This window comes from Bombina bombina, chromosome 3 (assembly GCF_027579735.1).
Source record: "Bombina bombina isolate aBomBom1 chromosome 3, aBomBom1.pri, whole genome shotgun sequence".
Classification (NCBI taxonomy): Eukaryota; Metazoa; Chordata; class Amphibia; order Anura; family Bombinatoridae; genus Bombina; species Bombina bombina.
The window spans coordinates 448,384,875-448,398,138 of NC_069501.1; the positions used below are offsets into that span (position 1 = coordinate 448,384,875).

Here is a 13,264-nt window from a genome sequence, read left to right on the forward strand (position 1 = left end):
TAGCCAAAATAGCGATTGACTGACTGACTGAAGCAGACATATTTTCTCTTACGGATATTGAAAACTTTCTCACACATCTCTTTGTCCTCAGAGCTATTATGCACTGTCCTCCTAAAAATCTTCCTTCTAATATTGAATTCCTCGTTTCTATTAAAATTTTTATTTTGGCATGGCAAAAATTGTGTTCTATACTAGCCATGGACTATTCCTTCTCTGAATACTAACCCATAATAGGTAATGTTGGTTTTACCCCAGGAATTAGTCAAGTGACCTTTAAAACGTGGGCCAAAAAAGGCCTCAAGTTTATACATCAAGTAATATCCGATGATGGACACACTATATCCTTTGAGACCCTCTCACAACAGTTTGATCTTTCTAGAAACAACTTTTTCCGGCTATGAAGGAACCAATAGGAGGATATCAAGCCCTTTAAAAGGGCGTTTGTTCTTAACTTTTTATGAGCTTTGAGTACGGCTATGGGCCAAAACGCGTCAGCTTTCTAGCTATCCTCTATTAAAAAATAAATAAAGTCTAGTAATTCATATAAAACATCCTAAATTTCAAGTATTTTGTATTAATAAAATAATGTTTTTATTATAGAAAGATATATCCCTTGTAGTCTAAAGTCTTACTATCTTGGATACTCAGCCTTTTTTTTGTTCTTAGAGTCGCTGTTGTTCCACTTCACAACACCTGCAGTACTGTTAGCATAGTAGCTAAAAATATTGAACATAAAAAAGAGAAGAAGTGCAGGAATCCTCTAAGTGCAGTATGTAAAAAATGTATTCCTACTTAAATAAAAGAGCTTCTGACAAAGTGAGACGTATCCCATGAAATGTGAAAGGCCACGCCCACGTTTTGTGACATAGTAGATTTACGCAGAAGTCTGCCCTGTAGCTGGCATTAGGAGAGTATGCTAAGGAGGAACATTGTGACCGTACTGTGGGAATAAGAATGGAGCATGAGCAACATGCAAATTCTGAAGGACACCAGTGTCTAGCACAAGAGTGTTGCGACTATTGATGGGAACTATTGCCCTGGCTCTAAATATTTATAAACTACCACATTTTGTTCATGCATGTGATTACATTTCTAACAGATTAGAGCTTGCAATTTTTTGACTATAATGGCTCTTTAAATAAACATGTTTTGGGGCGGAGCCTAGGCAAGCACAATGGCGGACGCATGATCTGACTGCTCCGAGTGCAACCAGCTTAGAAAGTGGAGATCCGACATATGTAAACCCTGAGAAGGACCCTAAAACAACCCCTGACTGTCCCCACACTAACCCTCTATAGATATTGGAGCTGCATTCTGCCTCATAAGGAGTCCGACACAGCAGCACAACACCGGTCTTCTCCCGGTCTATGGCGGCCTAAGCAGCAACCCTCGGACAAGCAGAACACAGCTTTGCAGAAAAGTAGGTCTGGGGGCTCCTGTTAACAACCGGAGTAAGGCCGATGAGCGATCCGGTAAGGGGGAAAAAACATATGTTGAACGGCCCATGAGTGATTAACAGGGTAGAGGAGGAGGCCTGCAAAGATCAAACGCCATGGCAAGTAATTAGCCACATGGGAATCCGGACAGGCATAAATGCAGGAGCAAGCCAGAAAGGACATAGGGCATTAATAAAACTATTCCCTATAAAGCATATGCATTAACAAGCTAGGAGGGCAATGAGGTGAAGAGTGGGGACTAAACCAAGTCTTAAAAATAAGCCATGTTAGCAAGGGGTTTAAAAACCAACAAAGAAAAGGTGAGAGGGAAAAGTTTAATATTATCAGAAAATCTAACTCATGGTTATACACAGTTTATCACACTCCTCACAGGGCTAAGGGGGAGAAGAAAAAAGTAGAGACAAAATAAATCTACAAACCCTAAAATACACAAAACAATTGGCTAAAAATCTCCTGCACTCTGTGATCTGCTGAGAAGCATTAATTAAACAACTTGGCGCCAAAGCAGCTTTGCTGAAATTCTAAAACATAGACACTGTTTACATATCTTAACAAACAGTAATAAAGCACTGTCTTGATCTACCTACCAAACATCAATATGTCAGTTAGAAGACAGAACAAATTAGGAGCCATAAATAAGTCTGCAGTGGCCAGCATCTTCTTTAAACCCCAGAAAGGGGATAAGCTGCTAGAAAAGGGAGGTGATGTAACTGAAGAAGAGATGGATGAGGATATAGAAACAAGTTCTCAGGGAGACAGCAATATACCGGTTACTAAAAGTGACATAAAGAATCTTGTCTCCAAACAAGATATAACCTCCATTTTTGATAAAATGTGGGAAAAGATGGATACCCTCCAGAACACTGTTACAAACAGTCTCACTGAAATTAAGCAAGATATTTCGGAACTGGGCACCAGACTAGAATCATTGGAAGAAAAAGAAGAAACAATGGAAGAAGATATTACAAATATCAACCAGCAACTAGCTCATCAACAGCAGGAGTTGGCGGACATTAATGACAAACTAGAGAACCTGGAGAACAGGAGTCGGAGGTGTAATATTCGTTTGAAGGGGGTCCCAGAAATAATAGCGACAGTAGACCTTCGTAACTACCTATTTCAGTTATTTCAAGCTATCACAGGCTCGTCTACGGAGGGGAAATTCCAGATGGAAAGGGCTCACAGAGCTCTAAGAGCAAAGCCTAGAGATACAGAACCCCCGAGAGATGTAATAGTTAAATTTCTTCGCTTCTAATAAAAAGAAGAGATCATGGCTGCAGCGAGAAAAAAAAACACTTTTAAATTTAAAGGTTTGATTGTACAATTTTATCAGGACCTATGTATCAAAACTCTACAGAAGAGATATGCCCTCGCCCGTTAACGCAACTATTGAGGAAAAATCAGACCATGTACAGATGGGGATTCCCCTTTGCCCTGCATATACACCATGAAGGTAGCACTTTCACCATCAAAGAGAAGCAAGATATCCCAGGACTATGCCAATTGCTAAAGCTAGAATGTCCGGAGTTTCCAGAAAATTCCCAAGACAACACCAGAGGCCGACCACAGCTTCCAAAAGGAACAATTCAAAATGGACGCTGGACAAAAGTTTCCAAAAGGAAGCAGAAACCTTGAGAGACTTACATGACTTTGAGAGCTGGTCGAGGCTTTCTAAAAAGTAACCTTGCCTTTGCTTTTTCCTAGATGGAAGAGTTGATTACAAAACCCATGACTTTGACCAGAACACTGGAGTAGGTTCACCAGGAACTAATAGTGGGGAGGCTATATAAGAGAGAGACTAGGAGATAAGGATGATAGTGTTTATAGGCCCAGAAGTAGAGAGAACCTGCGATAGAGTGGAGAGGCCAATATTGGCTCAATGTGTTAGCTAGTGAGGAATAGAAGGTTACCTAGTGAACATGTTAGTCTAGTCCTTCATATTTATGCCATAAGCAGTTAGAGTTCGGTCACTCTGAGCCTATTAGATTTACTTACTTAATTGCGGATCTCTAAATATTGAAATATGAATCGTAATTGCACACTCAGTTAGAAAGTAGTGACAATGCAGTTAGATAGAAAACATTCTGTGTTTTTTTACTTAATATTGTGTTTTTGTTTAACGTTTGGTTTTATTTTCCCATTTTAAGTACTGTCGAGCAGTGGTCGAGAAAGTTTCTCCATACCAAAGCTGGCCTGAAGGGAGCAATAGACAAGCAGGAACCAAAAAGAAACCACTGTACAGGTATGGGGGGGGGTGAAAGAGAAACTCTTAAATGGATTCTAAACTACACATAATATCACACAATGTTAGAGGCCTACACACCAATGTGAAGAGGAAAACTGCACTCACCCAATACAACAGCATGAAAGCTAAGATAGTCTTTTTGCAAGAGACACACTTTACTCATAATCAATCTCCTAAATACTGGGACAAACATTTTATGCAACACTTTCACTCCACAACTGATGCAAAAAAGAGAGGGGTATCGATACTCATCCACAACTCACTTCAATTCACTAAAGAGGAGGTGGTTAGAGATAAAGAGGGCAGATATCTCATATTGAGAGGAAATATTCAGGGCACAAAAATAACATTATGCAACATATATGCACCTAACGAGCAGCAACATGATTTCTTCAATAAGCTCTCACATCTACTAACTCAGTGGTCCCAAACCTTAATGATAGTGGCAGGAGATTTTAATGTGAACTTAAAAATACTAAAGGATACTAACACTACCAGACTTACAAACAAACAACGGAGACTTAACTCTATAACTAAATCGATTAGAGAAGAGCTGTCCAGGAGTCAATATAATTGACTCCTGGACAGCACTTTATGGCCAGACCAATGACCACACATATTACTCACCTGCTCATAAAATATATACCAAACTGGACTATATTTATATTAGACATGTGCGATTCGTTTCGGTTCGATTCGGAAATTCGGAAAATTCGGAAAATTCGTCGATTCGGAACGAACCGAATTTCCGAATTAAAATTCTGCCGAATTTTCCGAATCGAACCGAATCAAATCGAATCGATTCGTAAATTCGGATGGCCATTGGGATTACACTAGTATTGTACAGTATGTTAGGTTAACACCTAATATACAGTATAATACTAGTCTAATCCCACCTAACACTTACCGAAATGCCGAATTTACGAACCGAATCGAACCGAATCAAACCGAATCCAGCCGAATTTCTTTGAATCTGAATGAATCCGAATTCGAATCGATCCGAACCAAACTTCGAAAAATTCCGAATCGATCCGAACCGAACCGAATTTTTTCGCCATGCACATGTCTAATTTATATCAGCCAAACTTTGCTACCTAACTTAATTTCCTCGTCCATTCACGCTTCAGTATGGTCAGACTATTCTATAATACATATCCAGTTAAAAGGTCTTGTAGACAAAAATAGACAGAAATCATGGACGTATGACCCTACGCTACTAAAACAACCAGACATCCAAACTAAAATTTTACATAGTCTTAAAGAATACTGGAGGTTAAATGTTGATCCATTAATCAGACCGGTAATAGTGTGGGCTGCTCATAAACCATATATTAGGGGGATGCTCATAAAAGAAAAATCTCTATATATGAAGAGAATTAGATCTGTGATGAGTTCTCTACAACAAGAAATCGAATTGTTAGAAAAGTCACATCAAGCTACACTATCACAATCAACTTTGAATACACTAAATACTAAAAGAAAAGAGCTTGCTAAAATTTTAGCCGATAATTCCATGAGAGCTATAAGCAAACTGAAATCATATTATTTCTTGTATGCAAATAAGCCGGATAGATTTTTAGCTAATAGGTTAAGAGACAAAACGAAGTCCTTCACAATAGCACAGATACAAAAACCAGATGGCACATTGACATCCCATCCGCAAGAAATTGCGGAGGGTTTTGCTCAATACTATGACGCCCTATATGATGGGAAGAAGGTCTGTCACTCACCCCAGACAATAAATCTTAGAAATAAAATTTTAGAGACAGCAGATTTGCCTAAATTAGATAAAGAGGATGCGAAAGCCTTAGATGCAGAGATCACAATATTGGAAATAGCGGCCGCTATTAAAGACCTTAAAATAGGTAAAGCAGCTGGCCCTGACGGGTTCTCGGGAGAGTATTATAAGTTATACAAAACTGAGTTAACCGCCCATCTCCACAAATTTTGTAATGATATCTTGAAAGGTATGCCGACCCCCTCAGAGTTACTTCATGCCAAAATAATTGTAATTCCTAAACCTGGGAAAAACCCTAAGTTGACACAAAATTATTGACCGATTTCACTAATCAACCAAGATGTTAAAATTTTTACCAAAATTTTAGCAAACAGGCTTAAACATTACTTGCCCTCACTGGTTCACCCCGATCAGGTGGGCTTAATTAAAGAACGGGAAGCACCTGATAACATTTGACACACAATAGCTTTGGTGGAATATCTGAAAGGTACAGAAACGCCTTCTCTGCTCCTATCCCTGGATGCAGAGAAGGCGTTTGATAGAGTTGATTGGACTTATATGGTGGCAGTTCTTGAACACTTGGGGTTTGGTAGCAAATTCATAGAAGCGATCAAAAATATTTACTCCTACCCAGTAGCAACTATTAGGGTGGCGGGATACCAGTCTAGACCTATACATATATTAAATGGAACTCGACAAGGGTGTCCACTATCGCCACTGTTATTCGCTTTATGTGTAGAACCTCTAGCAGCGTGCATACGTAACTCTAGGGACATTCACGGGGTCAAATTAAATAAAGGGGAATATAAATTAACATTATTCGCAGACAATATCCTACTTTCAATTACAAAACCCATGTTATCCCTGCCCAACCTCTATCATCTATTGCATGATTTTTCCAAGATATCGGGTTTCAAAATAAACTCAGATAAATGCGAAGCACTCCCCCTCTCATTACCAGGGCATACACGAAAATTGATATAAGCTAACTTCGATTTTAAATGGGCTAACAAGTCCCTTAACCCCTTAATGACCGGACCATTTTTCAATTTTCTTACCCTTAATGACAATGGCTATTTTTACATTTCTGCAGTGTTTGTGTTTAGCTGTAATTTTCCTCTTACTCATTTACTGTACCCACACATATTATATACGTTTTTTCTCGCCATTAAATGGACTTTCTAAAGATACCATTATTTTCATCATATCTTATAATTTACTATAAAAAAAAATACAAAATATGAGGAAAAAATGGAAAAAAAACACACTTTTTCTAACTTTGACCCCCAAAATCTGTTACACATCTACAACCACCAAAAAACACCCATTGTAAATAGTTTCTAAATTTTGTCCTGAGTTTAGAAATACCCAATGTTTACATGTTCTTTTTTTTTTTTTGCAAGTTATAGGGCAAAAAATACAAGTAGCACTTTGCTATTTCCAAACCACTTTTTTTTAAAAATTAGCGCTAGTTACATTGGAACATTGATATCTTTCAGGAATCTCTGAATATCCCTTGACAAGTATATATTTTTATTTAGAAGACATTCCAAAGTATTGATCTAGGCCCATTTTGGTATATTTCATGCCACCATTTCACCGCCAAATGCGATCAAATAAAAAAAATTGTTGACTTTTTCACAATTTTTTTCACAAACTTTAGGATTCTCACTGAATTTATTTACAAACATCTTGTGCAATTATGGCATAAATGGTTGTAAATGCTTCTTTGGGATCCCCTTTGTTCAGAAATAGCAGACATATATGGCTTTGGCGTTGCTTTTTGGTAATTAGGCCGCTAAATGCCGCTGCACACCACACGTGTATTATGCCCAGCAGTGAAGGGGTTAACTAGGGAGCTTGTAGGGAGCTTTTAGGTTTAATTTTAGCTTTAGTGTAGTGTAATAGACAACCCAAATTAATGATCTAGGCCCATTTTGGTATATTTCATGCCACCATTTCACCGCCAAATACGATCAAATAAAAAAAAACTGTTACATTTTTCACAATTTTAGGTTTCTCACTGAAATTATTTACAAACAGCTTGTGCAATTATGGCATAAATGGTTGTAAATGCTTCTCTGGGATCCCCTTTGTTCAGAAATAGCAGACATATATGGCTTTGGCGTTGCTTTTTGGTAATAATAAGGCCGTTAAATGCTGCTGCGCACCACACTTGTAATATGCCCAGCAGTTAAGGGGTTAATTAGGTAGCTTGTAGGGTTAATTTTTATCTTTAGTGTAGAGATCAGCCTCCCACCTGACACATCCCACCCCCTGATCCCCCCTGACCTCCCTCAAACAGCACTCTTCCCTCCCCCACCTCACAATTGTCACCGCCATCTTAAGTACTGGCAGAAAGTCTGCCAGTACTGAAATAAAAATCATTTATTATTTTTTGTTATTTTTTTTTTCATACTGTCTGCAGTCTGCATCCCCCCTTACCCCACAACCTCCCTGATCCCCCCATACATCTCTCTAACCCTCCCCCTCTACCTATTTGCCGCCATCTTGGGTACTGGCAGCTGTCTGCCAGTACCCAATTTGCCCCCCAAAATAGTTTTTTTTTAACTTTTTTAGATTAAAAATTAGTTTTCTGTAGTGTAGCTGGCCCCCCTTAATTATCTACATCCCTCCCCCTCCCAGATCCCTTACTAAACAAAGAAGATCCCCATGCATCTTTATTGATCAGCTTTGTTTTTTCTCTCGGGCATATTTTGCGCGCGCACCCGCCCCCCCGCCCCCCCCCCCCCGGCATCACTACAATCACTTGTAAGAAGCTGGAAGCGATCATGATCGCTTCCAGCACTGCTAACAACAGAGGACGTACCAGGTACGTCAATTGTCATTAAGGGAATGTTTTTCTATGACGTACCTGGTAAGTCCTCTGTCATTAAGGGGTTAAATATCTAGGAATTAATATTACAGACACAATGGAAACATTGTATAAGGTAAATTATACTCCAATCTATAAAACCATAAGGAAAGATTTAGCCAAATGGAAAAAAGGGAATTTCTCATGGCTTGGTAGACTGTCAGAAATAAAGATGAACATCTTACCAAGGTTGTTAAATCTATTTAGAGCCCTACCTATTAAAGTCCCACTGAAAGAACTAGAGGAGATGCAAGCTGAACTTATTAAATTTATACGGGGACACAAAACGACTAGAATAGCAGCCCACATTCTAAAACGCCATAACCAATTAGGAGGAATAGGAGTCCCTAATCTCCGAGATTATTACCAGGCAGCCAGATTGGCGCAGTGTGCATTACTAAGTAAGGATTGCAGGGGAATGACGTGGCCTAATATTGAGGCGGATATTGGGGGGGCTAAATACTCCAGGAGATATACTATGGAACTCTGCTAATTCAAACACCCAACGACTAATTAAACTAAAAACTACAGAAGAAACCAAGGTAATATGGAGATCATTAACTAATACATTGAAACTACTTTCCCCACAGACTACTATAATACCAATAGGTGTGTTACTAACAATAGATTTTCAAAAACAAATAACTAAATGGGAAAACAAAGGATTGTACAGGGTGGAAGATTTTATGGACAAAGGGAGACTGTTAACATATACACAACTGAGAGATAAAGTTTGCCCAAACACTTTACATTGGTTCTTATACCTTCAATTATCACACGCTATAAACAAATACAGGCAAGGAGTAGCACACTCTCCAAATTCTACTTTGGAACAAATCATAATGACATCAGGTAGAAATAAAAAATTGATCACGCGTTTATATCTAGCTATTCAAGAGGCGAAAAACACAACAAAACCGATGCTCCATAACAAATGGGAACAGGACTTAGACATAACCTTTAATGAGGATGAATGGAGACAAATTTTCTCAGAGCTAGGCAGAAGTTTAATAGGGGCAGATCTTACCGAAAATTCGATAAAAACTGCATATAGATGGTACCTCATGCCGTTAAAAACGTCGCACTATATGCCTCAGAGCAATAGATTATGCTATCGGGGTTGCACAGAGGTAGGTACTTATTTCCACATGTGGTGGGGTTGCCCAAAGATACGACCTACATGGGATAAACTTACACAGCTAATTAGGAAAGTTCTAGATGACTCTTTCATACTCTCAGCCTCGAAGGCCTTGCTGCACATTCATCTAGACACATTGAATTCTGCCACTAACAAATGGGTTAACATAGTATGTAGAGCTACCAGAATATGTATAGCTAGGAAATGGAAGGTGGGGGCCCCGGATTGGAGTGAGGTACTTCATAAAATTGAGGATATCTATAATATGTCTGAATCGGCAGCCTGGATACAGGGTTCCTCAGAAAGTTTTCAAAAAATTTGGATTCATTGGATCCTTAATAAACAGTGAGAGGAGAGGTCACCTGGTACACCTATAAATGACCATTGTTGCACTTTCGGGTCACACAAAACAGAGAGCAAAATAAATGTTTATAAATACGGAGAAGATTTTTATAAAGAACAATAACGACACTGCTCGATGGGAATGGTTCACAGTTAAAAGTTTTACTCAGTTAAAAAGTTTATTGTTTGGGGTGGGAAACAGAAAGGGGGTGGGGGGAGGGGGAGTACAAAAATTGGGAAAAAAGAAGTGGTCAGTATGTAATATTTCTTTTTTTTCTTTTCTCCTCTCATAACTGTGAGATTTCATGTTATTGAAATTATGCATACTGTAATGTCATGATGTATCTGTTGTGAAACTTTAATAAAAAGTATTTTAACTAAATAAACATGTTTTTAATTTTTGTCTTTTTGCAATTAATTAATTAATTAATTAATTAAAGTATTACAAGTCTTGAAAAATCGCACTTGTTCGCACGCATTCGCCTTTTATGCAACAATCCTTTCCGTCCTCGAAGAGCTGTAGTTAATGGTTTTGCGCAACATAAAAGTTACACAAAACACTTCAAAAATACATTACAAAGTACAGTTACACTCATATTAACACTGTCTAACACTATCTAATAAAAATTATTTAAAAAAAATATTGCACACAAAAGATATAAGAAATCAAAGATATGCGATCTAGGGTGTTAGAAAAAAAAAGCGGAAGCAGGGATTTTACATTTACATACATACACATACATAGAGAAACATGGATTTATATGTATACAGATATGTTTAACTATGGAGAAAATGAAAAGATTTTACATTACAATCTTATGCACATTAAACAATATCTCAGGGGGATTTTCAATGAGATATTCACATATAGATCTCAAGATATCTAGACATATATATAGTCATATACATATCTCGCTATAAATAGATGATATCATTTATGCTTACCTGATAAATTATTTTCTTTCCTGGCATGGAGAGTCCACGAATCCATTCAATTAATTGTGGGAATTCAACTCCTGGCCACCAGGTGGAGGCAAAGAATACCCCAGCAAAGCTTCAAGTATCCTCGCACTTCCCACAATCTCCAGTCATTTAGCCGAGGAATATTGGAAAGAGAAGAAGACACAAAGGGTATGGAGGTGCCTGAGGTTTAGAAAATGACAAAAAGCCGTCTTAAAATAAGGTCAGGTCGTGGACTCTCTATGACAAAAAAGAAAATAATTTATCAGGTAAGCATAAATTATGTTTTCTACACAAATCCATTCAATTACTAGTGGGAACCAATACCAAAGCTAGAGTCCACAGAATGGAAGGGAGGGATACACAAGACAGGCGAGCCTAAACAGAAGGCACTACCGCTTGAAGAACTTTCCTCCCAAAGGAAGCCTCAGCTGAAGCAAAAATTTCAAATTTGGAAAATTTGGAAAAATTATGCAATGATGATCAAGTGGCGCCCTTGCAAATCTGTTGCACAGAAGCATAATTTTTAAAGGCCCAAGAGGAAGCGACAGCCCTAGTGGAGAGCTGTAATTTTCTCTGGAGGCTGCTATCCAGCTGTCTCAAAAGCCAATCGAATAACACTTCTCAACCAGAAGGAGAGAGTAGAAGAAGTCGCCTTCTGACCCCTCCATTTACCAGAAAAGACAACAAAAAGAGCAGAAGATTGACGAAAATCTTTCGTAGCCTGCAAATAGAACTTCAAAGCATGCACAACATTCAGATTGGGCAACAATCGCTCCTTCTTAGAGAAAGGAAAAGGACAAAATGAAGGAACAACGATTTTTTGGTTAATGTTGCATTCCGAAACAACCTTAGGTAGGAATCCAAATTTAGTATGGAGGACTCATCCTCTTGAGAAAGTCCTAACGTTATAGGATGAAACGCGTTGAGGTCATCAACGCTCTGACGTCACGTACGTACCCGGATCATCCCAGCTTGACGGAGTTCCCACGAGCTATCACGGCACCAGTCTTGTTTGCAGCTTTTTCCAACATCTCCTTATCCTGCAGATAATCCATTGGACGGAACGATCCAGAGCAGTTGATCATACACATTTGAAATGCCTTATTTTCATTTACATCTTGCGCTTGATTTGTCTCATTAAAACTTTTACCCTTAGAGGGAATGCGCTGTGTTTTTCTTTTTCAGCATCTTACATTTTGGATTCTCTGACACGGAAGTCTCCTTTAAACAACAGCTGCTTCCGACATAAGGCTTCTTCCATACTCCAAGTGTGATACGATATTTGGGATTTCCTAAAAATTACTTACCAGTAGAATTACCAGAACTTATCATACCTCACCATATTGAAAGACTATCTTACTCCAAAGGATCTATGCACATATGGTAACCCTGGACTTTTAAGTTTCACAGACATATACTGAACTTTCAGGACTACATCTTGACACGGTGCTGTGCATCCATATTGTGCTTTTATATTTCATCAACTTTTTCTTTCATCTCATTTCCTTGAATCATTTTACTATATTGTTTCGTATTATCATCTTTTCTGCATCACTATAATCATCATCATTGTGCTGAACGTCTTTTACATTGCTTACAACGTTTTTTACATTGCTTCCATCGCTCATTGCTTGACAAAAGACCTTGTGGCTGTTGTAACTAGGGAGCGCTGAATATCCTTTGTTTGTTTGTTTTTTAGTATGGAGGACCGCCTTTTCCGCATGAAGAATAAGATAAGGAGAATCACACTGTAGAGCTGAAAACTCAGAAACTCTACAGGCAGAGGAAATTGCCAGCAGAAATAAAACCTTCCAGGACAATAACTTAATATCAATAAAATGTATAGGCCCGCTTCGACAGCACATATACTAAAAAAATTTGAATGATACAGAGAAGATTAACATGGCCCCTGCACAAGGATGACACGCAAATTCGTGAAGCATTCGTGTTTTTTTTAACACCCAGAGCTGTGTATCAGCTCCCTAAAGTGTGAGTATACACCTGTAGTAAGATTACCTGAGCCATGTGTTTACGATATCACACTATTGTATCTCTTTTCTACAAGCACTAATATATAGATACACATCGGATTTCCAGTTATCTGTATCGCTGATCCAGACAGCGTTGTGAATCAGGACCGCCTTGTACATGAGCTTAAAGTAGCTCTGAAAAGTGTGTGTACACATCCTTCTTTTTCACTATATTCATCTGAGCCTTTGAGGTATTATACTATATCAGATTTCCCTTTAAGATCCATTGGGAACCCAGAATTGAAAGGTGGACTTTTTGAATTATGTAACACACTTTTTGGAGCTCATTGGAAAATAGAAAGACTCACGTTTATATCCTTTGTTTGGATTTGTATTGCATTTATTTTGTTTCAAATGGAGCCTGCTTTGAGAACCAAATTAAGACTCCAAGGAGGAGCAACAGACCTAAACACAGGCCTGATTCTAACCAAAGCCTGGACAAAAGATTGAACATCTGGCAAAATTTCCAGACGCTT

The 13,264-nt window shown here is 38.4% G+C and overlaps 1 non-coding gene across 1 annotated transcript; it reads left to right on the forward strand.

Annotated features, from left to right (window-relative positions):
• Positions 1 to 12,604: 12,604 nt before the first annotated feature.
• On the forward strand, positions 12,605 to 12,712 carry LOC128655169 (U6 spliceosomal RNA). Its single transcript, XR_008401713.1, has one exon. It is a non-coding gene; the product is annotated as a U6 spliceosomal RNA (small nuclear RNA).
• The last annotated feature ends 552 nt before the right edge of the window (positions 12,713 to 13,264 follow it).